The sequence below is a fragment of the Bactrocera neohumeralis genome, unplaced genomic scaffold (genome assembly GCF_024586455.1).
Source record: "Bactrocera neohumeralis isolate Rockhampton unplaced genomic scaffold, APGP_CSIRO_Bneo_wtdbg2-racon-allhic-juicebox.fasta_v2 cluster11, whole genome shotgun sequence".
Classification (NCBI taxonomy): domain Eukaryota; kingdom Metazoa; phylum Arthropoda; class Insecta; order Diptera; family Tephritidae; genus Bactrocera; species Bactrocera neohumeralis.
In genome coordinates, this window is record NW_026089624.1 from 18,227,182 (window position 1) to 18,249,009 (window position 21,828).

Sequence of the window (21,828 nt, forward strand, 5' to 3'; positions counted from 1 at the left end):
CGCTTTAGATATTATATGCTGTAATATAATTAAAATTTTAATTTTAAATATATTTATAAAATACAAATATATGCTGTAATATAATTAAAATATTAATTTTAAATATATTTACCTTCCTTCACGATAGAAATGCAAATAGCTTCGAATTTTGCCTCGTTTTTTTATTTCCATTTTTGGGATATTCATTTAGCACTATTAACACTTACGTTTTTTCATTAACATTCATTCAATAAGAACAAGAAATGAGATGGCTACATTATCTACATTTAATTCTATTTGGGAAATTCGAAATGCATTAACCCCATGATTATTTCGACTATGGTTTAGCATATTGGATTTTTGACGACCCATCGCGTAAAGGTTAAAAAACAAAAGAACCTACACGTGAGCGTTAGTGTTAGTAATTGAAGAAAATATATGTATTTGTGTTGACACTTATTCAAAAGTGGTTAGGTTTGGCTGGCAGGGTTGTTCGGCAATGATACACACTTACTATACGTACATTACATTATTACTGTTTAATGATAATATTTTGATTTGAATTTGAATTGTACTTGCGAAAATGTGTATGTACAATTATATGGTATTCTACATACACATTTTCGCATTTATACATACATATATAGTACATCGAATCTATTCATTAAAAATTAGTTCTTATTTGCAGATTCTTCCTCTTCTTTATTGGCGTGGAAACCGTTTACGCGATTATAGCCGAGTTAACAACAGCGCGCCAGTCTGTTCTTCTTTTCGCTACGTGGCGTCAATTAGATATTCCAAGCGCAGCCAGGTTCTTCTCCACTTGGTCCTTCTAACGGAGTGGAGGTTTTCCTCTTCCTCTGCTTCCCCCGGCGGGTAATGCGTCGAATACTTTCAAAACTGGAGTGTTTTCGTCCATTCGGACAACATGACCTAGCCAACGTAGCGGTTGTCTTTTAAATCGCTGATCTATGCCAATGTCGTTGTGTATCTCATACAGTTCATCGTTCCATCGAATGCGATATTCGCCGTCGCCAGCGCGGAAAGGACCATAAATCTTTCGTTCGAAAACTCGCAACGTCGACTCATCAATTGTTGTCATCGTCCAAGCCTATGCACCATAAAGCAGGACGGGAATAATGAGTGACTTTTAGAGTTTTGTTCTTGTTCGTCGAGAGAGGTCTTTACTTCTCAATTGCCTACTTAGTCCGAATTAGCACCTGTTGGCAAGAGATGTTGAGTTTCTAAGCTAACATTGTTGGTGGTGTCCAGTGTAAACACCAAGATAGACGAAACTGTCTACGACTTCAAAGTTATTACTGTCTACTGTTACGTGAGAGCCAAGTCTCGATTGCGGCGACTGGTTGTTTGATGACTGGAGATATGTATTTCGTCTTGCCCTCGTTCATTGCCACACCCATTTGCTTTGCTTCCTTGTCCAGTCTGGAGAAAGCAGAACTAACGGCGCGGGTGTTGAGGCCGATGATATCAATATCATCGGCATACGCCAGCAGCAGTACATTCTTATAAAAGATTGTACATTCTCGATTAAGTTCTGTAGCTCGACTTATTTTCTCCAGCAGCAGGTTGAAGAAGTCGCACGATAGGGAGTCGCCTTTTGGTGTTGCTCAACGTCAGTTTATACACCTGTATTAGTTTTGCGGGGATACCAATTCAGACATCGCGGCATAAAAGCAGCTCTTTTTCGTGCTGTCAAAAGCAGATTTGAAATTGACAAAGAGGGCTCACCTTCTCCTGGCGTTGTACGTTCACTGCCATTGAGCAGGCTGGAGAAGTGCTCCCTCCATAATTTTTGTATGCTTTGGGCATCGGTCGCTAGATCACCTTTCTGGGTTATACAAAAGTGCGCTCCGGTCTTGAAACCTTCTGTTAGTCGCCTCGTTTTCGTAGAATTGTCGAGCATTGCACTTGTCGGCCAGCTTGTCAAGCTCTTAATACTCACTCAATTCGGGCTCTTTCTTTTTCTGTCTGCAAATTCGTCTCGCTTCCGTCTTCAACTCTCGGTATCTATCCCATCCCGCACGTGTAGTGGTCGATCGTAACGTTGCGAGGTAGGCAGCCTGTTTTCTCTCCGCTGCGACACGGCACTCCTAGGGGTACCAGCTGTTTTGCATTTTCCGAAAACCAATGGTTTCGGTTGCAGCTGTACCTAAGGAATTTGAAATGCCGTCCCACAGTTCCCTTATACCGAGTTGTTGACGAGTGCTCTCAGAGAGCAGGAGTGCAAGCCGAGTAGAAAATTGTTCGGCTGTCTGTTGTGATTGCAGCTTTTCGACGTCGAACCTTCCTTGCGTTTGTTGGCGTGCGTTTTTTGCTGCACAGAGGGGGGTGCGAATCTTGGCTGCAACAAAATAGTGGTCCGAGCCAATATTAGGACCTAAGACCGTACATACGTCTAGACCACTGGAGCCGTGTCATCCGTCTATCACAACATGATCGATCTGGTTGGTGGCTTTTCGATCCGGAGACAGGCAGTTAGCTTGATGTATCTTCTTGTGCTGGAATCTAGTACCACAGATAACCATATTTCGGGCCCCGGCGAAGTCAATCAGCCTCAACCTATTTGGGGATGTTTCCTCGTGGAGGCTGAATTTACCGACCGTAGTGCCAAATATATCTTCTTTTAAGTTAAAGTCGCCAAGCATGATTTTTACATCGTGGCGGGGGCAGCTCTTATAAACGCGCTCCAAGCGCTCATAGAAGGCATCTTTCGTCACATCGTCCTTCTCTTCCGTCGGGGCGTGGGCGCAAATCAGCGATATGTTGAAGAACCTCGCTTTGATGCGGATTGTGGCTAGACGTTCATTCACCGGAGTGAATGATAGTACTCGGCGACGGAGTCTCTCTCCCACCACGAATCCAACACCAAACTTGCGCTCCTTTATACGGCCACTGTAGTAAATGTCACAAGGACCTACTCGTCTCTGTCCTTGTCCCGTCCATCGCATTTCTTGGGCGACGGTGATGTCAGCCTTTATTTTCACGAGGACATTAACCAGTTGGGCAGCAGCACCTTCCCAAATAACGGTCCGGACATTCCAGGTGCATGCCCTTATATCGTAGTCCTTATTTTTTTTGCCATGGTCGTCATCTAAAGGGGGGTTTCTCTTCCGAGGCTTGTTGTTCTTTTCATAGAGGTGTTTTTTTTACGTGGCGGGTCCCAAACCCAGCGCAAAACCCTGTGTAGGGGATGTTTCGCTTTCTCACTTTAGCTCGCCTTCGAACGGATGTTTTTAGGCTACCCAGAAGATACTTGGTCAAAGGTCGGAAGTCGTGAGCTGCTTGAGTCATATGTAAAAGAATCGTTTCTGGCCACTCCCAAGTAAATGGCGATCGTGAACTTCTACCCATGACTCCATCCTCCAAAAGGATACTTATGTGTTATACATAACAGAAGTATTTGTTACAAAAGTTTCTGTTAGGGTTATTATTTTAGTTAATCATGTTGGCGACTTTGTTACCTATTTGTTAGCAGTAAAAAACGTTTGCCTCCAGATGCCATTTTATTTGGTACCCATTTGTAACTTCTAACAAATTAATGGGTTAGCGTATAGATTACAGTTTTGTTACCATCACAAATTTTACTTCTTTTAAATAAGATTCAGTATTTTCTATGTTATTTTCACCGTCCCTTTTTTTTATATAAGATTCTGTATTTTTTTTTTGACCTTGATACTACTGAGAGGTCTTTGCAAGTTTCTACATGTGAGTTTGAATCTAACGCCCCTGGTAGCGCCATCTATATATCGACTGGTGCGTTAGAATCTGCTTTTTTTTATCGATTGTCCAGTGACAATTTCATTGATTGGAAGTTAATGCGTTTCAAGTGTCATTATGTTTCTGTTATCGGTGTGAAAATGAGCGTCGAACAAAGAGCCAACATTAAATGTTGTTTTAAAACAGTGGTCGGCATGAGAGGATCTGTCACTGTGTTGGTAAGCACGAAAAAAAATTAGCCCAGTGAGAAATTGGAATTAAAATGAAGCAAATTTTATAAATAATTATTAGTATAATGAAAATTAACAAAATATCTTTTAAGGATATATTCCCTATTATCTTTAAAAGACTTGGAACATAAAAGCCATTGCATGGCACCAAAGGCATTTAGAATCATAAAATATTTATCGCAGGGCATATTTGGTTTTGCGCTATAGTCTTGCGTGATGTTAATTCGTTGCTGGCTCGACAACGACTGAACGATAGAGCGTAAGCGTACGTGTGAAGTTAGTTTGCAAAATTTTGCTATGAAATGCCGACCACTGTTTTAAAATTGATAAAACTTTTACGAAACGTTTCAATTGATGAAACAAGTTTATGGCGATGATTGCCTATCCCGTAACAGAGTGAACGAGTGGTTTCAACGTTTTCAAAGTGGTCGTGAGGACATAAATGACGATCAACATGTGGGCCAATCAAAATCCGTGATCACTGGAAATTCCATTGAAACTGTGCGTGAATTCAATAAAAATCAGCCGAAGTCATCATTGAAATTCATGCAAAAAGCTGTATTGAAGTAGAAGGAGACTACTTTGATAAAATAAATTGATTTTGCCGAAAAAAACATTTGTTCTGTTTTTTCCCTGTTTACTATTGAACGCACCTTGAATAATACTTTTCTTGTTTCACACACACATCCAGAAACCATCGCGATCCTTTGCCATCTATGCCAAAATAACGCCGACGAAGAAAATTATTCTTAGCTTGCTAGAGAATATTATTTGTCCAATGTCGTCGATATGGTCACGTAAAAGTTAGTTTTATTGTTTATTTATTAAATTGTTTATTTAGTAAATTTGTTCTTTAAATGTCATTTCGTCCTCTGTTGATGCTATTTTGTTTTCCATAGAATTTTAAAATTTGTTTGGGTAATTCCCTATTAAAATTTGTTTTTGGTTTATGTGTTCAGTAATGTTTTGTATTTCAGAAGATATACAACGGTTTACAAAGGTATGGTTATTAATTTGGTTTGTTAAAGATTATTCGTTTTTATATAGGAATTTCAGTGACTTGTTTATTTTATTTTCCTCTACATTGTCCATAGTACCTGCGATAAGCTTTGGCCCTTTTCATAGTACATTTATCAGTTTTTTTGTCTAAAATTTGGATTTAAAATAGCTATTTTCCCTTTTAAAATCACAAAAATATTTTACTTATGGTGTCTAATAATGTTTTAGTTTCGACCGTGCTAGCATTAAGTGTTTGTATACATAAATTAAGCCTTAGTGTTCTTTAAATGTTCTTCATCGATTATAATAGCATTTATTTTTCTACATTTTCTATGATTTTTACCGGCTCTAATTTCTTTCATAAAGTTCGTACTTTCTTGAATATAAACATCTTTTCTATCTTTATTAGATCTATGTATGTATGTATGCAGGTTTTATATTATATTATATTATTATTATAATTTTAATTGTACTGTATATAATGTTATTATAAAAATCTATTATTCTGAAGATTTTTTCTTCTACTGTTTGTTGGCTTCTTTCGTTGTGCCTCAAAAGTCTAATGTGATCATTAATTGTATTATGCAATATCTGCATTTGAAGTATGATTGCTGTTAGAAGTGTAGTGTGTTATAATATTTTCATCTCTTAAAAATTCTTGCATTGATATAGCTTGAACCCGAGTTCATTATCAACAATGCTATTCTTAATTTTACCGTAAGTGTTGAGATAAAGCAATAATTTGGTTTCAAATTCTATCCAAGTTCTTCCATTAATTCTATAAGCTACAGCAAATTTTGAAAATTTATAAATTACTGTCAGAAAAATCTGTTTTTCTAATTTGTAGAAAACGTCAATGTGAATAATTTCACCAGGTTTAGATGGTTTTTCGGTGATTTTTAAGGGTATTCTAGGAGGTTTCCTATCATATTTTTCTAAGTTACAAATTTCGCAGTTGTTGATAAATTAGGTTTTTAAATTGTTTTTTTCTTATATCCTTTAGTAAAATATAAAATCTAACAATTCTAAAATCGCTATTATTAGAAAATAATTCCTGGTAGGTAGACTTAAAAATTTTGTAAATTGCGTCGTCTATTAAAATTGCATTTATTTGTGTATGGTTAAAATGGTTTCAAGTAGGGTAATAGTAGTGTTCCTATCTAACTGCTTTCATTCTTAAAAATGAACTTATTTTTTATTCTCATAGATCCTGATGTAATTTTCTTGATAACTATTTGATTTTTAAAAAAATTGAGTGGAGACGATGCCTCTCTAATTGTCAAAGGATCGAGTTCTAACGCATTTATATTCATTGGTTCATGTTCAACACGAGATACGTCTGCGTTGCTATTTTTCATTCCTTTCTTGTATTTTATTACATAGTCAAATTCGGATAATTTTAGTCGCCATCTGATAAGTTTTGAATTAGGTTCCTTAAAAGAAAAACCATGTTAAGGGCTTGTGATCATTCTCGACTAAAAATTTGCGTCCGAAGTTATATGTGACTTTTAGAGTCTTGTTCTTGTTCGTCGAGAGAGGACTTTGCTTCTCAATTGCCTACTCAGTTCGAAGTAGCACCTGCTGGCAAGGGTTATCCTGCGTTGGATTTCTAGGCTGACATTGTTTGTGATGTTTACGCTGGTTCCAAGATAGACGAAATTACCAACAATACACCAAACGACATAATGCAAAAAACCGCGCGTCAAAAAAATTTAAATAACGGGACTTAGAGGCATATATGTACAATGTTGCCTGGAATTGAACATTTCCAAAACATCGATTTATCGCATTTTGACTGAACATTTAGGCTCACGAAAGGTGTGTGCACGGTTTGTTCCGCACAAATTGACTGCGGACCAAAAATTGCTCTCATCGATCGACACTTGTAACCGATTATTTGACTAAAAATCACATTTTAACCATTTACCACTTCCCGTATTCACCTGATATGGCATCGTGCGACTTCTTCCTTTTCGAAAAAATACATTTGCCCATGAAAGGAAAGAGTTATGCAGACCTAGAGGCCAAAAGGCTTGCACCGGTATACTGGCGGCCATACCGGCCAATGAGCTAAAAAACTCGTTCGACATGCTTTTGGACGGTGCAAAAAGCTGTATTGAAGCAGAAGGAGACTGTTTTGATAAAATAAATCGATTTTGCAGAAAAATCCATTTGTTTTGTTTTTTTTAAAGTCCTGTTTACTTTGGAACACACCGGGTATGTATTTCTTGTAACACTGAATTTTTGGATGATGAAAGCTCACGCACTCAAGGCATATATAACTACAGTGGAAACTAAGATAACATTTATACTGAAAACGAAAATATAAAATCAACATAAACTAATTTTTATATAAATGTGATATTTTCACTAAATGAAATTAAGTTATTTTTGTGCTAAATTCGATATTAAATTTTAAACTAAAACTAAAAGAATATCCATAAAATAATGCTTCTATTTTTCTGATTGTTAGCCAAATCCTTAGGTTATTTTTTTTCTCGTCTTTCTTCTTTCATTTCTTAAATTTGAGCTTTTAATTTCATCTTTTCTCCCCTATGCTTGCTTTTATTTATGATTTCTTCCTTAAGTTAAATTGTTTCCTTTTCTTTTTTCATCTTTTTTCCTTTTTCAATTTAAACGTCTTTCGTTTTAGTAGATACGACCTTTTCGCACAACTGAATAAAGTTCAAGGTACCTTTAAAATCACGTATATTTTCAGCCATCACATCAAAAACTTTGTTTGGTTTTTTACTTGTGATTCGAGTAAAACCCTCCTCTTTTCATTTTCAGATTTTTTGTTTTGTTTCTAATCTAATTGGGCTTTCTGGGCCCCTAGTTTTCTATAATTGTATGTAGAATCTTCTATTTCTATCGGACCACTATCTTGTTGCAGCTAAGATTCGCACTCGCCTCTGTGCAGCAAAAAACGCACGCCAACAAACACAAGGAAGGTTCGACGTCGAGAAGCTGCAATCACAACAGACAGCCGAACGATTTTCTACTCGGCTTGCACTCCTGCTCTCTGAGAGCACTCGTCAACAACTCGGTATAAGGGAACTGTGGGACGGCATTTCAAATTTCGGAAAATGCAAATGAACAGCTGGTACCACGAGGAGTGCCGTGTCGCAGCGGAGAGAAAACAGGCTGCCTACCTCGCAACGTTACGATCAACCACTACACGTGCGGGATGGGATAGATACCGAGAGTTGAAGAGGGAAGCGAGACACATTTGTAGACAGAAAAAGAAAGAGGCCGAAATGCGTGAGTACGAAGAGCTTGATAAGCTGGCCGACAAGTGCAATGCTCGACAATTCTACGAAAACGAGGCGACTAACAGAAGGTTTCAAGACCGGAGCGCACTTTTGTATAACCCAGAAAGGTGATTTAGCGACCGATGCCCAAAGCATACTTAAATTATGGAGGGAACACTTCTCCAGCCTGCTGAATGGCAGTGAACGCACAACGCCAGGAGAAGGTGAACCCGATTCCCCAATCGATGACGATGGAGCAGACGTTCCATTCCCCAACCATGAAGAAGTTCGAATAGCAATTACCCGCCTGAAGAACAACAAAGCGGCGGGGGCCGATGGATTGCCGGCCGAGCTATTCAAACACGGCGGCGAAGAACTGATCAGCTTCTTTGTAAAATATGGTGCTATGTGTGCTATGCCCAATCCATAAAGAAGGAGACCCCACAATCTGCGCCAACTACCGTTGGATTAGCCTCCTCAACATCGCATATAAGGTTCTATCGAGCGTATTTTGTGAAAGATTAAAGCCCACCGTCAACGAACTGATTGGACCTTATCACTGTGGCTTTAGACCTGGCAAATCAACAACCGACCAGATATTCACCATGCGCCAAATCATGGAAAAGCCCCGTGAAAGAAGAATCGACACACACCACTTCTTTGTCGATTTCAAAGCTGCTGTCGACAGCTCGAAAAGGAGCTGCCTTTATGCCGCGATGTCTGAATTTGGTATCCCCGCAAAACTAATACGGCTGTGTAAACTGACGTTGAGTAACACCAAAAGCTCCGTCAGGATCGGAAAAGACCTCTCCGAGCCGTTCGATACCGAACGAGGTTTCAGACAAGGGGACTCCCTATCGTGCGACTTCTTCAACCTGCTTCTGGAGAAAATAATTCGAGGTGCAGAACTAAATAGAGAAGGTACCATCTTCTATAAGAGTGTACAGCTGCTGGCGTATGCCGATGATATTGATATCATCGGCCTCAACACCCGCGCCGTTAGTTCTGCTTTCTCCAGGCTGGACAAGGAAGCACAGAAAATGGGTCTAGCAGTGAACGAGGGCAAAACGAAATATCTCCTGTCATCAAACAAACAGTCGTTGCACTCGCGACTCGGCTCTCACGTCACTGTTGACAGTCATAACTTTGAAGTTGTAGATAATTTCGTCTATCTTGGAACCAGCGTAAACACCACCAACAATGTCAGCCCGGAAATCCAACGCAGGATTGCTCTTGCCAACAGGTGCTACTTCGGACTGAGTAGGCAATTGAAAAGTAAAGTCCTCTCTCGACGAACAAAAGCTAAACTCTATAAGTCGCTCATAATTCCCGTCCTGCTATATGGCTTGGGCGGTGACAGCAACCGATGAGTCGACGTTACGAGTTTTCGAGAGAAAAATTCTGCGAAAGATTTATGGTCCTTTGCGCATTAGCCACGGCGAATATCACATTCGATGGAACGATGAGCTGTACGAGATATACGACGACATTGACATAGTTCAGCGAATTAAAAGACAGCGACTACGCTGGCTAGGTCGTGTTGTCCGAATGGACGAAAACAGAAGAAGAGGGAAACGACTGGCGCGCTGTTATTAACTCGGCTATAATCGCGTAAGCGGTGTGTACGCCAATTAAGAAGAAGAAGATTTCTATTTCGCTTACGTTTGTCATCAACATTTCCTGTTCATCAACCACTTCTTGACTTAAATCACATATTCCAATTTCATAACCTGGTGGGTTTACTCAGGTATCATATTTGAAGAAGTTTATAATTGCTTCTTCTAAAGGTGTCAATGTACATATGTATGTAAAATATTTGGCCCCCACCGTACGTAGCTCAGTTCTGTTTCAGTTAACTTTTGTTTTGTTTTACTTTTCAAAGGCTATTCAGTTCTGTTGCTATATTTTTCCACCTCGGATTTGCTTGTGTCTTCCCTAAATACCGATGAATCTCATAAGATCCACCAAACGGGTAAGTTGCCGGTTATTACTAACAACAACTCTAATTCTGCAATTCAAATATATGTATATTTAAACTATTTAATATTAAAATAGAAATAACTTACCTACTTTTTATCCAATTTTAACGACTGAAAAATAACTGTTCACAAATGAGCGAATGAAATTCATTTACAGTCGATGGATGAGCGATTGATCCGATACTCACAATAGCACCGGTAGTCGTTAATCGCTCAGTAGTCGTTTATGTACTGCAAGTCGACACTCGCAATAGGGGTGAATATTATTATTTTGGCTGGGACTTAGAATAGAATAAAATAGATATGTACAGATAGAGGAGATCCTCTAGATCAAGAAAAAAAATATATATATATAGTTGCCGCTGACTTATGGTTTTTGGGTTATTTGTATTTAAAGTTCAAAAATTCGACTATTTAAATGCGTGTTTCGCCGATTTATAATGAACTTTACACTTATATTTTTTACTTTTATATCCACTAGCATTTCACTAATTCGGTTCTACACATTTGATTTGTATTAAATAGCGCAAACTATAAAAACAACACTTGATTTTTGGGTTTACTTCATTTACTTCAAATGGACAACTTGCTATGTATGTTGTATACTAAAAATCAACAAACTACACTCCCTGAAGCCATCCGCTACCAGCTGCACTGCAGTTTCCTGTTATTAACGGCGTAAGAATGCTGACTCGGGCACACGCAACTACTTTTGCCGTAACATTGAACTTTGTAAACATCCTTATGATAACTTCTGCTGACTTAGGCCACACGCAACCTTGCCGTAACATCAGGCTGTTAAACAGTCTTATGATAACTTGTACATGGACGATATTTTAGTATTTTCAACAAACGTAGAATCATTGAGAAAAATATTAATGAGAATAAAAGAGGAACATCTAAAGATCCAATTGAATAAATGCGATTTTCTAAGATAAGAAACAAAATTCCTAGGTCACTTGGTTACAAAATATGATATTCAGGGGTGTTGTGGAAGCTGATAGTTGTCGGAATCAGAACTGAAACCGATCAAAAAAAGCAGCAAGAGTTTTTGAGTTATTTGTATTTAAAGTTCAAAAATTCGACTATTTAAATGCGTGTTTCGCCGATTTATAATGAACTTTACGCTTATATTGTTTACTTTTATATCCACTAGCATTTCACTAATTCGGTTCTACACATTTGATTTGTATTAAATAATGCAAACTATAAAAACAACACTTGATTTTTGGGTTTACTTCATTTACTTCAAATGGACAACTTGCTATGTATGTTGTATACTAAAAATCAACAAACTACACTCCCTGTAACCAATTCAGATATTATTGGTTTGATATTCGAAACAGAATTTGTATCGGTTTTGGGGGCCAGGGAAACCAATTTTATCGATTTGGCTGACAGAAATAAATCAAGAAAATAGTCGCACACAGATTTGAAATGTAAGTTAAGAAATCAAGATATTTTATTATTTCTAATTAATTCATCTTTATTTCTACAGGGGAAAACATAAGTATAAAAAGCGAAATGACTCAATCAAAATTGATTTTTTTTTAGGCCTTTTTGGGAGTGAAAGAAATGATTGATTAAGATGAAATTTCTAGGGTTTATTATATATTTAAATATCATGCGTAAAATTTTTTTGATACGAAATGTTTTACGGTGGGCATGATGCAGGTCGCGATTTTTATCGGAAACAAAAAATTCAAAGAGATTCATAATTTTTAATAATTTATGTTCAAGTTAAGCTAGGAAAATTTCAAAAAAAAGTGAAAAGTTCTAAATTAAAAAAAAAAAATTAAAAAGGGTTTTGACTGAAGAAACTTTGCTCCAATTCTATACGACGTTTAGTTTTTTTCTATCCTGCCCGCCGATTAAGAAAAGTTGTACAACTGAAAAACCGAGAAATCGCGCGTCAAAGTTTTCGCTTTCTGCCCAAGCTCTCATAACCTTGGCGAAATATTCTTAAGCAATTTTTAAACAGATTTAACCAGAAAAAAATTGAATTTTTTGAAGCTTCTAAAGCAGGCTCCCCCTTAAAGAAGATTTACAAAACGTAATAAACGTAATTTAACACCCAAATGCGTCTCTATTCATTCGATAATTGTTATCTCTTAAAATCTTTCTTTAATTCGGAACTCCTTAAAATTATTCATTTGCAAATTTTGTCACATTAGTAAACATCTGATTCGAATATTGGCTTTGCGTATGTTCGAAAAGACGAAAATCCAATCAGATTCTGTGACACAATTGAAAATCAGAATTGGTTCGCAATTCTGACAGCTAAGCAATTCTGTCTGGGATTCCACAACACCCCTGAATTAGCCAAACCCTCAAAAAGTGGAAGCAATAGAAAAGTTTCTACTTCCAAGAAGCATTAAGGAAATAAAAGCATTTTATTATTAAGTGATACTACAGGCGATTCATAAAGGATTACTCAAAAATCGCATATTATTGAATTAAGTTTTTAAAAAGGGCGCAAAAATAAAAGTTAATGACAAGATTACAAAGATTCTTTCAATAAATTAAGAATGTTGATTAAAAATGGTCCCATTTTTATCCACCCGACTTTATAAAAATGTTTACTCTTGTCACAGATTTTGCTCTAGGAGCAGCCCTTATGCAAGAGAACAAAACAATTTCATTTGCCAGTCGTACCTTGAATGGGCATGAAAAAAATTATAGTACGATAAAAAAGAGTAACTTGCAATAGTTTGGGCAACGAAATATTTCCGTCCATACTTATTTGGCCGACACTTCGTTATTAAAACTGATCATAGACCATTAACAACTTAAAATAACCAAACGCTAAGCTTCAAAGATGGAAAACAAAACTAAATGAGTTCAATTTCGATATTAATACATTAAAGGAAAAGAAAATGTAATTTCAGATGGTCTAAGCAGACTAAATTATGAAAATAATAATGTGCTCTCATGCTCGACGCTGCCTATAGGAAACATTGTACTTATGCTGTTATAACTCCCGTTATTCTTATTATTTTCGATAACGGTTTTTTGTCCAGTAGACAAAGGTTTTGTGTATGCATATACTAAGTATCAACGAAAAACTCTGGTAATTGTTTAATTGTGAGCTTTTCGTCTCTGTGTCTAAACGTGATCACAAATTTTTTTTTAAATAGCCTGTGCAAAATAATAAAATAAATAGTTGAATTAAACAGTTTTTGTGTTATATAGTAAGTGATTTTTGTAACTAAATACAGGTAAGAATTACAATAAAACAAAAATAGGCAAACAAATTAATTCAAGTTTGACCTCAGTACTTTTTCAAACACGACATTGCCTATAGGCAACATCCTCTAACTCTCAAAGCAAGACTCCTAAGACTTTGAAATTTTGGTCGAATCATATTAAGATCGCGATTAAAACATATCTGCACTCAAATATTTTTTAGCATCGCACATTTTAATTCGGATATGAGAGGGTAAAGGATGTAAGAGACAAAGGAGAACTTTTTACATTGATAGAAGAGAAACACCTGGGAAATAATCACAGGGAAATAAATTAAATATTTGAGGAAATAAAGAAAACACGCTACTACCCCAAACAAAAAAAGATATAGAGAAATACATCAATAATTGTGAATTATGCAATAAAGCCAAGTTCAATAGAAACTCTATAAAACATAGTACCAATAAAACAATTCTTAAAAGATAATAAAATAAACCTACACCTAACGACCACTTATAACAAAACTGGTAACGCAGATGTTGTAAAAACTAGTAAAAGTAGTCAGTGAAAGTAGACGTGTTTCTTAGTGGTCTAAAATATCTGCAAGAATTTGTGGTTTTTTAAAGTGATAGCAAACTTGTTTTTGTTTGAGACTTACCGGGAGACTGGACTTTTAATTGATTGGATGCTAATACCAAAAATTAGGTAAGTACGAAATTTGGTTCAATAGCATTTATTTGGCACTTACCTGCCCCTTTTTTGGTAAATTTATATAAAAAAAAATAAAAGTTAAATAGGAATTTCTCCACGTAACCGCGAATCAAAACGTGCACTCAATTCTTTTTTGCCGTTTTGATTTAGTCTATCAGCCAACCAAAATATACTATAAGTAAAAAAATAAAAAGTGACAAAGGCCTTAAAGAACTGCGTTCAAACGTGAGGTACATTATAAAAACCCTCAAAGGAGACCTACTAAGCGAATTAAAAAATCAAACAGAAAAGAGAGCCGACACGTTCGAAAGCGCCTTAGAGGGAGTTATTGGTGAGATGAGATGATGAGAACAGCCAAAAACTCTTAATATTACCATTATGTTCAAAGACCTGGATGAGATAGCCACCCCCGAAGAAATCTGTGAGGCATTCCAAAAGGAGTGCGGGATCCAAAACCTGGGGAAGCAAAATATAAAAAATCTGCGGAAAGCTCGGAGTGGGAGCTGTAGTTAAACATCTGGATGACCTCCGGATCAAATGCAATGACAGTGATAATTCGGGTGGTGAAGCACGGTGCTCGCTCTTTCCGTAGATGTGGTTGGCCGTGGGGAAACGATCGGCGCAAATGATTCCACAAAATGTTAAATAAAAACAAAAGGTTTCTTATAATATATGTATTTAAATATAATAAATTGGAAACACACTTACCACGTCTGTATTGCTAGGCTGTCGCAAATGAAGAGAGCGCGCGCAACTTTTTTTAGTTAGTGTTTAGTTGCGTTCGAATTGAAACTTCGAAAAGGAACAAAAGAAAATATTGCTCTGCCGATACAGACGTGGCAAAAGAAATTGGGCGAGGGCGGCGTCAACATTCTCCCCGCCTTGCAGTATTACTGCAAATGCAGTTTACAATAAATTACTTAAAACTAACTTAACTAACTGGCTCCTGCACTTCCTCTTCCACGTCTTCTTTGCAGATGGGGTGGCCGACGAGACGAATCGAGTCTGATTCGGTCCGGGAAATGCCGCTGAGATGAATCGAGTCTCAGTCGGTCATTGCCATGCCGCCAATTTGCATAGAAGTCACCACTTCCCGAGGTCGGCGAGACGACTAGAGTCTAGCTCGATTCTGGGTAGGCGGTAAATGTGAGAGGCGTTGGCAGCCAGTGCACTTTATTGTGCCGATATTATACGACACCGGATATTATATATCCCAGTGTCGTATTTAGGGCGATGAGTTGACCCACTGCCGCTGGTTGTAACCCTGGCAACATGAGCCGGTAGTAATCGTCCACTCCCAAAATTACTTCGACTGGCGCTGCCCTGTTGGAATGATCTTCCAGAGACTTTATTGGCGTCGGCGTTATGAACCTGGTTGCGGTTCGAACTCTTATTAAAGCGGTTGGTGACAGCGCAATTCTTAGCTGCCAAGGTAGTGTTGCGTGCATCTGCTTGACGACGAACGTCTCGTCCATGCCTTCGCTTTGCATGGGGTGGCCGGCGGAACGAATGGCGTTCCGCTCGGTCCGGGCAATGTCGCTGAGACGAATCGAGTCTCATTCGATCGTTGCCATGCCGCCAGTCCGAAAGGAAGTTACCAGCATGCCGAAGTCGGCAAGACGACTCGAGTCTGGCTCGATCTTGGGCGTGTGGTATACGGGAGAGGCATCGTTGGTCAGAACTTTCTTTCGGGTGCTTGACTGATGACGTCGGTTGACATGGTTGAGAGGGGTCCGAATCTATCGTGGCGATTGACATCCTCGTCTGTTTGTGCTGCTCATTCTGCTGTTGCAGCTTATCGCCACCATCGTCATATCTCTTTTGCAGCTGATACATGCCGTGCGTTATTTGAGCATGCTGTGACAGTTGTATTTTGTCATTTGTGATTGGGTTTTCTTCTGTTTCCCCGGTGGTTTTTTGTGAGCACCTGTATGAGTTCGCCCTTGACATCGAGTCGCATCTCTTCGGGTACATGTTTGATCTCCTCATAGAGTGAGATCAAGAAGAGCTTATCGGTATCACAATTCCTCCGTTTTTTTTGCTTTTACGGATTCTTGTTGCATTGCGGCTGCAGCATGTTGTTGGCGGCGCAACAGATGCCAGTGCAGGCTGCCGTGGAATGCCTGCAGGTGTGGCATCGAATTGTGTTGTTGTGACAGACTGCTGTCAGATACCTGGTCACTGTTGTGCGATTGCATCCCAACGCCGGGTGCTCGAAATGCGCCACCATGTGTATCGGTGCGATTCGATGAGCCGGGCGCATCATTGGTTTTGCCATCAATGCTGGCATGATCCTGTTGTTGCTGCTACTGCTGTTGATGCTGCTGATGTTGTTTCTGTTGTATAAATATAGAATTAGTAATATTTTCTCTACAAAAATAATTTTGAGTTTGTTGTTGAGTTATTATTGAATTTTGCCCGTCACCTTTGTCATTTATCTTCGTTTCTTCTCAGGGAACGGAACCTGTTTAAATCCAACCGAACACTGTACGCTGTGCAGCGAGGGATCCGAAAATTTTCAATTTTACCCCATTTAGTATAATTTTCGGGTAAAGATCTGCTCCGATCAACAAGTCAACCTTTTGACTCGTATAGAAATTATTATCCGCTAAGGAGATATTGGGTAACTTTTTTTTAAATTGAAGAGTTAATTGACCTAGATGGAAGCAGTCCAGTCAATTTTGGCAGTACCAACGCTTCCGCAGCTAGTCTTAACCTTTGTTACGGGGCGAGCCAATTGTAATCGACCATACCGATTGAACTTGTCCTGATACGGTATTATTCAATCCTGAAACTCGCGCGCTGACCTTTTTGCTTGCCAGATGTAAGCGTTTTTGCAGAATATTGCTTACGAAGGTGGCTTCAGATCCCGAATCAATCAGCGCTCTGACAGTGAAGGTGCTCTCGTTGTGACATATGGTCATACCATGGCTGTACCTAAGAGCATGCTTCGACTGGTAGGCACATTTGAAATATTGGCCTTAATAGAGGCCACATGAAATTTAGTAGAAATCTCAGTAATGTCTGTGCTGTCAGATATCTGAGCTATTCCCTCACTTTGATCCCGGTGAATCATAGAGTGGTGTCTCTGTTTACATTTGGAACAATTAAACAGACTTTTACAATTTTTGACTTCATGTGAGTCCGATAAACAGTTTAGGCAGACGTGGAGTTTTCTGACAGCATTTTACCGTGCGTTAGGCTGCATCTCAATGAATCTTTGACAATTTTTCAAAATGTGCGATTGAGATGAGCACGGTTTACATTAAATATTGTTTTTCTTGGTCTGATGGGAATTTATGGGCTTGGATCCAATCTTTGACTGCAAGGTTGGTATCCGACCTTCACCATGAGCCGACTTAATATTAGGTTGAGTACTCAACTCGCCTTTGAGGTTTGATACTCTCTCAAGCGTTTTAACCCGTTTGGTTAAAAACTTGTCTAACTCAACCCATTTTGGGATCTCTGAATCCGAATCCAGAGATTGTTCCCAAAGCGACAGTGTATAGTCCGGCAGTCGGATAGAACACAGGTACGTAAATATGGCATCCCAGGTATCTATATTGATGTCATGTTATTGTAAAGCTGAAATGCTGCTATTTATCTCCCGCTGTAAATTTCTGAGTTCGGTCTCAGATTCTGTTGAAATTTGCGGAAGCTTGAATATAAATTTAATTGTGTGTTGACAAGCACTCGCTTCTTTTCACATTTACACAACAAATTATTCCAAGTCAATGCGAATCCGTCATTCGTCAGTGGCGCTTTCGAAACGATAGCTTTTTCCTCACCTCGCGTTTTTTTATTCAAACGGAATAACTTTTCAACCGGAGATAGTCTTCAGTTATTCCCATAAATGGCGACAAATAAATCCCTAAAAAAGGGCCATTTTAAAACATTTCTGTATCATATGGCGGTAAATTGATGGAATACCTCACGGGTTCTACAGTTTGTTGTAACCTTTGGTTGAAAGCCGTGAGGTTATGCATGTGTTCGCCCATCAAGGCCGCGCAACACACATAAGCGTGGTAACAGCTTGAATATTTAAGCTTAATGTCTTCAATTGACCTTGTGTCGGAAGGATTCACCTTTGGTAAACACAACTTGTATTCTGACTTTACCTATGCCCACAGAGATTTCAGTTCAGTTTGTTGTACTTCAAGAGAGTAGGTACTAGGGATGGCAAAATTTTTCTTTTAATCGATTAAATAATCAAATGATTAATTGCGAGATATAAAAAAATAATTGAAATTAATGTAAAAAAATCGATTAATCGATTAATTCTAATGTTTCCAAATAATACTAAATTGCACAAAGACCACCACCAAGTTTCAGCGCCGAATCTTGTATTATAATGCTCTATCACAGAGTCCCAGACATATCCTAAAAGAGAAAATGGCCTATATTTGAAGTTAAGTAGCATAATGACATTAAATTTTTCAAAATATGTACAGCAATATTAAAGTAAACGAATTGCCTCATGCTTGAAAGACTATGTTTTGCAACTTTGCGTAAAAATAAAACCAATAAAATATATATAAAATAAATAAACATTCAAATTATGTTGGTATATGTATACACAAAATCAAAAACGGAAATAAAATTAAAATATCGTATTAAAAATTCATTTGTCTTAGCATAAATGAAAATATATTCATTGAAGTCAAGAAAATTTATTCTCTGTTAACCCAAATTTGAAGAAAAAGCAATTTCGATAAACGTTTTGTTGTCAAACGATTGCGTTTTTCGGTTGCAGTTGCACCCGCTTTTGAGAAAAGCCGCTCAGCTGGTATTGAAGTACCAAGTAGATGACAATGCTTTTTTGAAAGTCTGTACAGTTTTGGGTAAACGGTTTTCATTTCTTCCCAAGCATCAATAGTGTTTCGACTTAGTTCTAATACCTGACAATTCAAATAAAAGCTCAATTCATCTTGTGGAGATATAAAATCGTTGTCCTTCCTCCTTCTTTTGTGCACTAGAGTTTTATGAGGAGCCCAGAGGTCAAACTCATTCTCTACCGATTCCACTGACGACTCGCTCCCCGTTTCCATAGTATCATCTGCAACTGTTATTTCAGTACGTAAAAACTTTATAACTGGGGACAACGCTAATGGGCCTTTGAAATGAATTATTTTGAATCTCGGGTCGAGTTATGTTGATGCAGCTAGCAAAAAGGAATGTTCGATGTAGCTAAATCTACGATCAAACTGATTTAACACGACATCTTTTAGTTTTTGGCTGGCTGTTTAGCTGTTATTCTCACTATTTGTTCCCGACCACAGTGAATTAATGGAATCACTTGACTTAACGTTGCTCGTTGTTCACTACTTAGTTGTACAGTCATTCCCTCTAATGGTCTCAATATACTGAGTATTTCTATGATATCATCTTTTTCCTTAGATGTTATCATTACCGGTGCGTCAGAATAGTTGAGGAATATTTGGTTAATATATGAACATAGTTTAATGAACCGTTCAAGCATGTAGTAGGTCGAATTCCAACGTGTTTTCACGTCCAAAATTGGCTTTAGCATTTTGCTTTCAGCTACTCCGGCAGCAGCTTGCATATTTCGAAGATCATCTTTAGATTTAACATTTCTTACATTAAATATTGTTTTTCTTGGTCTGATGGGACTTTATGGGCTTGGATGCAATCTTTGACTGCAAGGTTGGTATCCGAACTTCACCATGAGCCGACTTAATATTAGGTTGAGTACTCAACTCGCCTTTGAGGTTTGATACTCTCTCAAGCGTTTTAACCCGTTTGGTTAAAAACTTGTCTAACTCAACCCATTTTGGGATCTCTGAATCCGAATCCAGAGATTGTTCCCAAAGCGACAGTGTATAGTCCGGCAGTCGGATAGAACACAGGTACGTAAATATGGCATCCCAGGTATCTATATTGATGTCATGTTATTGTAAAGCTGAAATGCTGCTATTTATCTCCCGCTGTAAATTTCTGAGTTCGGTCTCAGATTCTGTTGAAATTTGCGGAAGCTTGAATATAAATTTAATTGTGTGTTGACAAGCACTCGCTTCTTTTCACATTTACACAACAAATTATTCCAAGTCAATGCGAATCCGTCATTCGTCAGTGGCGCTTTCGAAACGATAGCTTTTTCCTCACCTCGCGTTTTTTTATTCAAATGGAATAACTTTTCAACCGGAGATAGTCTTCAGTTATTCCCATAAATGGCGACAAATAAATCCCTAAAAAAGGGCCATTTTAAAACATTTCTGTATCATATGGCGGTAAATTGATGGAATACCTCACGGGTTCTACAGTTTGTTGTAACCTTTGGTTGAAAGCCGTGAGGTTATGCATGTGTTCGCCCATCAAGGCCGCGCAACACACATAAGCGTGGTAACAGCTTGAATATTTAAGCTTAATGTCTTCAATTGACCTTGTGTCGGAAGGATTCACCTTTGGTAAACACAACTTGTATTCTGACTTTACCTATGCCCACAGAGATTTCAGTTCAGTTTGTTGTACTTCAAGAGAGTAGGTACTAGGGATGGCAAAATTTTTCTTTTAATCGATTAAATAATCAAATGATTAATTGCGAGATATAAAAAAATAATTGAAATTAATGTAAAAAAATCGATTAATCGATTAATTCTAATATTTCCAAATAATACTAAATTGCACAAAGACCACCACCAAGTTTCAGCGCCGAATCTTGTATTATAATGCTCTATCACAGAGTCCCAGACATATCCTAAAAGAGAAAATGGCCTATATTTGAAGTTAAGTAGCATAATGACATTAAATTTTTCAAAATATATACAGCAATCTTAAAGTAAACGAATTGCCTCATGCTTGAAAGACTATGTTTTGCAACTTTGCGTAAAAATAAAACAAATAAAATATATATAAAATAAATAAACATTCAAATTATGTTGGTATATGTATACACAAAATCAAAAACGGAAATAAAATTAAAATATCGTATTAAAAATTCATTTGTCTTAGCATAAATGAAAATATATTCATTGAAGTCAAGAAAATTTATTCTCTGTTAACCCAAATTTGAAGAAAAAGCAATTTCGATAAACGTTTTGTTGTCAAACGATTGCGTTTTTCGGTTGCAGTTGCACCCGCTTTTGAGAAAAGCCGCTCAGCTGGTATTGAAGTACCAAGTAGATGACAATGCTTTTTTGAAAGTCTGTACAGTTTTGGGTAAACGGTTTTCATTTCTTCCCAAGCATCAATAGTGTTTCGACTTAGTTCTAATACCTGACAATTCAAATAAAAGCTCAATTCATCTTGTGGAGATATAAAATCGTTGTCCTTCCTCCTTCTTTTGTGCACTAGAGTTTTATGAGGAGCCCAGAGGTCAAACTCATTCTTTACCGATTCCACTGACGACTCGCTCCCCGTTTCCATAGTATCATCTGCAACTGTTATTTCAGTACGTAAAAACTTTATAACTGGGGACAACGCTAATGGGCCTTTGAAATGAATTATTTTGAATCTCGGGTCGAGTTATGTTGATGCAGCTAGCAAAAAGGAATGTTCGATGTAGCTAAATCTACGATCAAACTGATTTAACACGACATCTTTTAGTTTTTGGCTGGCTGTTTAGCTGTTATTCTCACTATTTGTTCCCGACCACAGTGAATTAATGGAATCACTTGACTTAACGTTGCTCGTTGTTCACTACTTAGTTGTACAGTCATTCCCTCTAATGGTCTCAATATACTGAGTATTTCTATGATATCATCTTTTTCCTTAGATGTTATCATTACCGGTGCGTCA

At 37.8% G+C, this 21,828-nt stretch overlaps 1 protein-coding gene and 1 long non-coding RNA gene across 3 annotated transcripts in view; both read right to left on the reverse strand.

The window, feature by feature from the left end:
• LOC126766297 (uncharacterized) overlaps nt 1-21,828 on the reverse strand; it is an 82,299-nt gene that overhangs the window by 9,734 nt on the left and 50,737 nt on the right. The window lies entirely within an intron of this gene.
• LOC126766110 (calsyntenin-1) overlaps nt 1-21,828 on the reverse strand; it is a 69,178-nt gene that overhangs the window by 5,947 nt on the left and 41,403 nt on the right. The window lies entirely within an intron of this gene.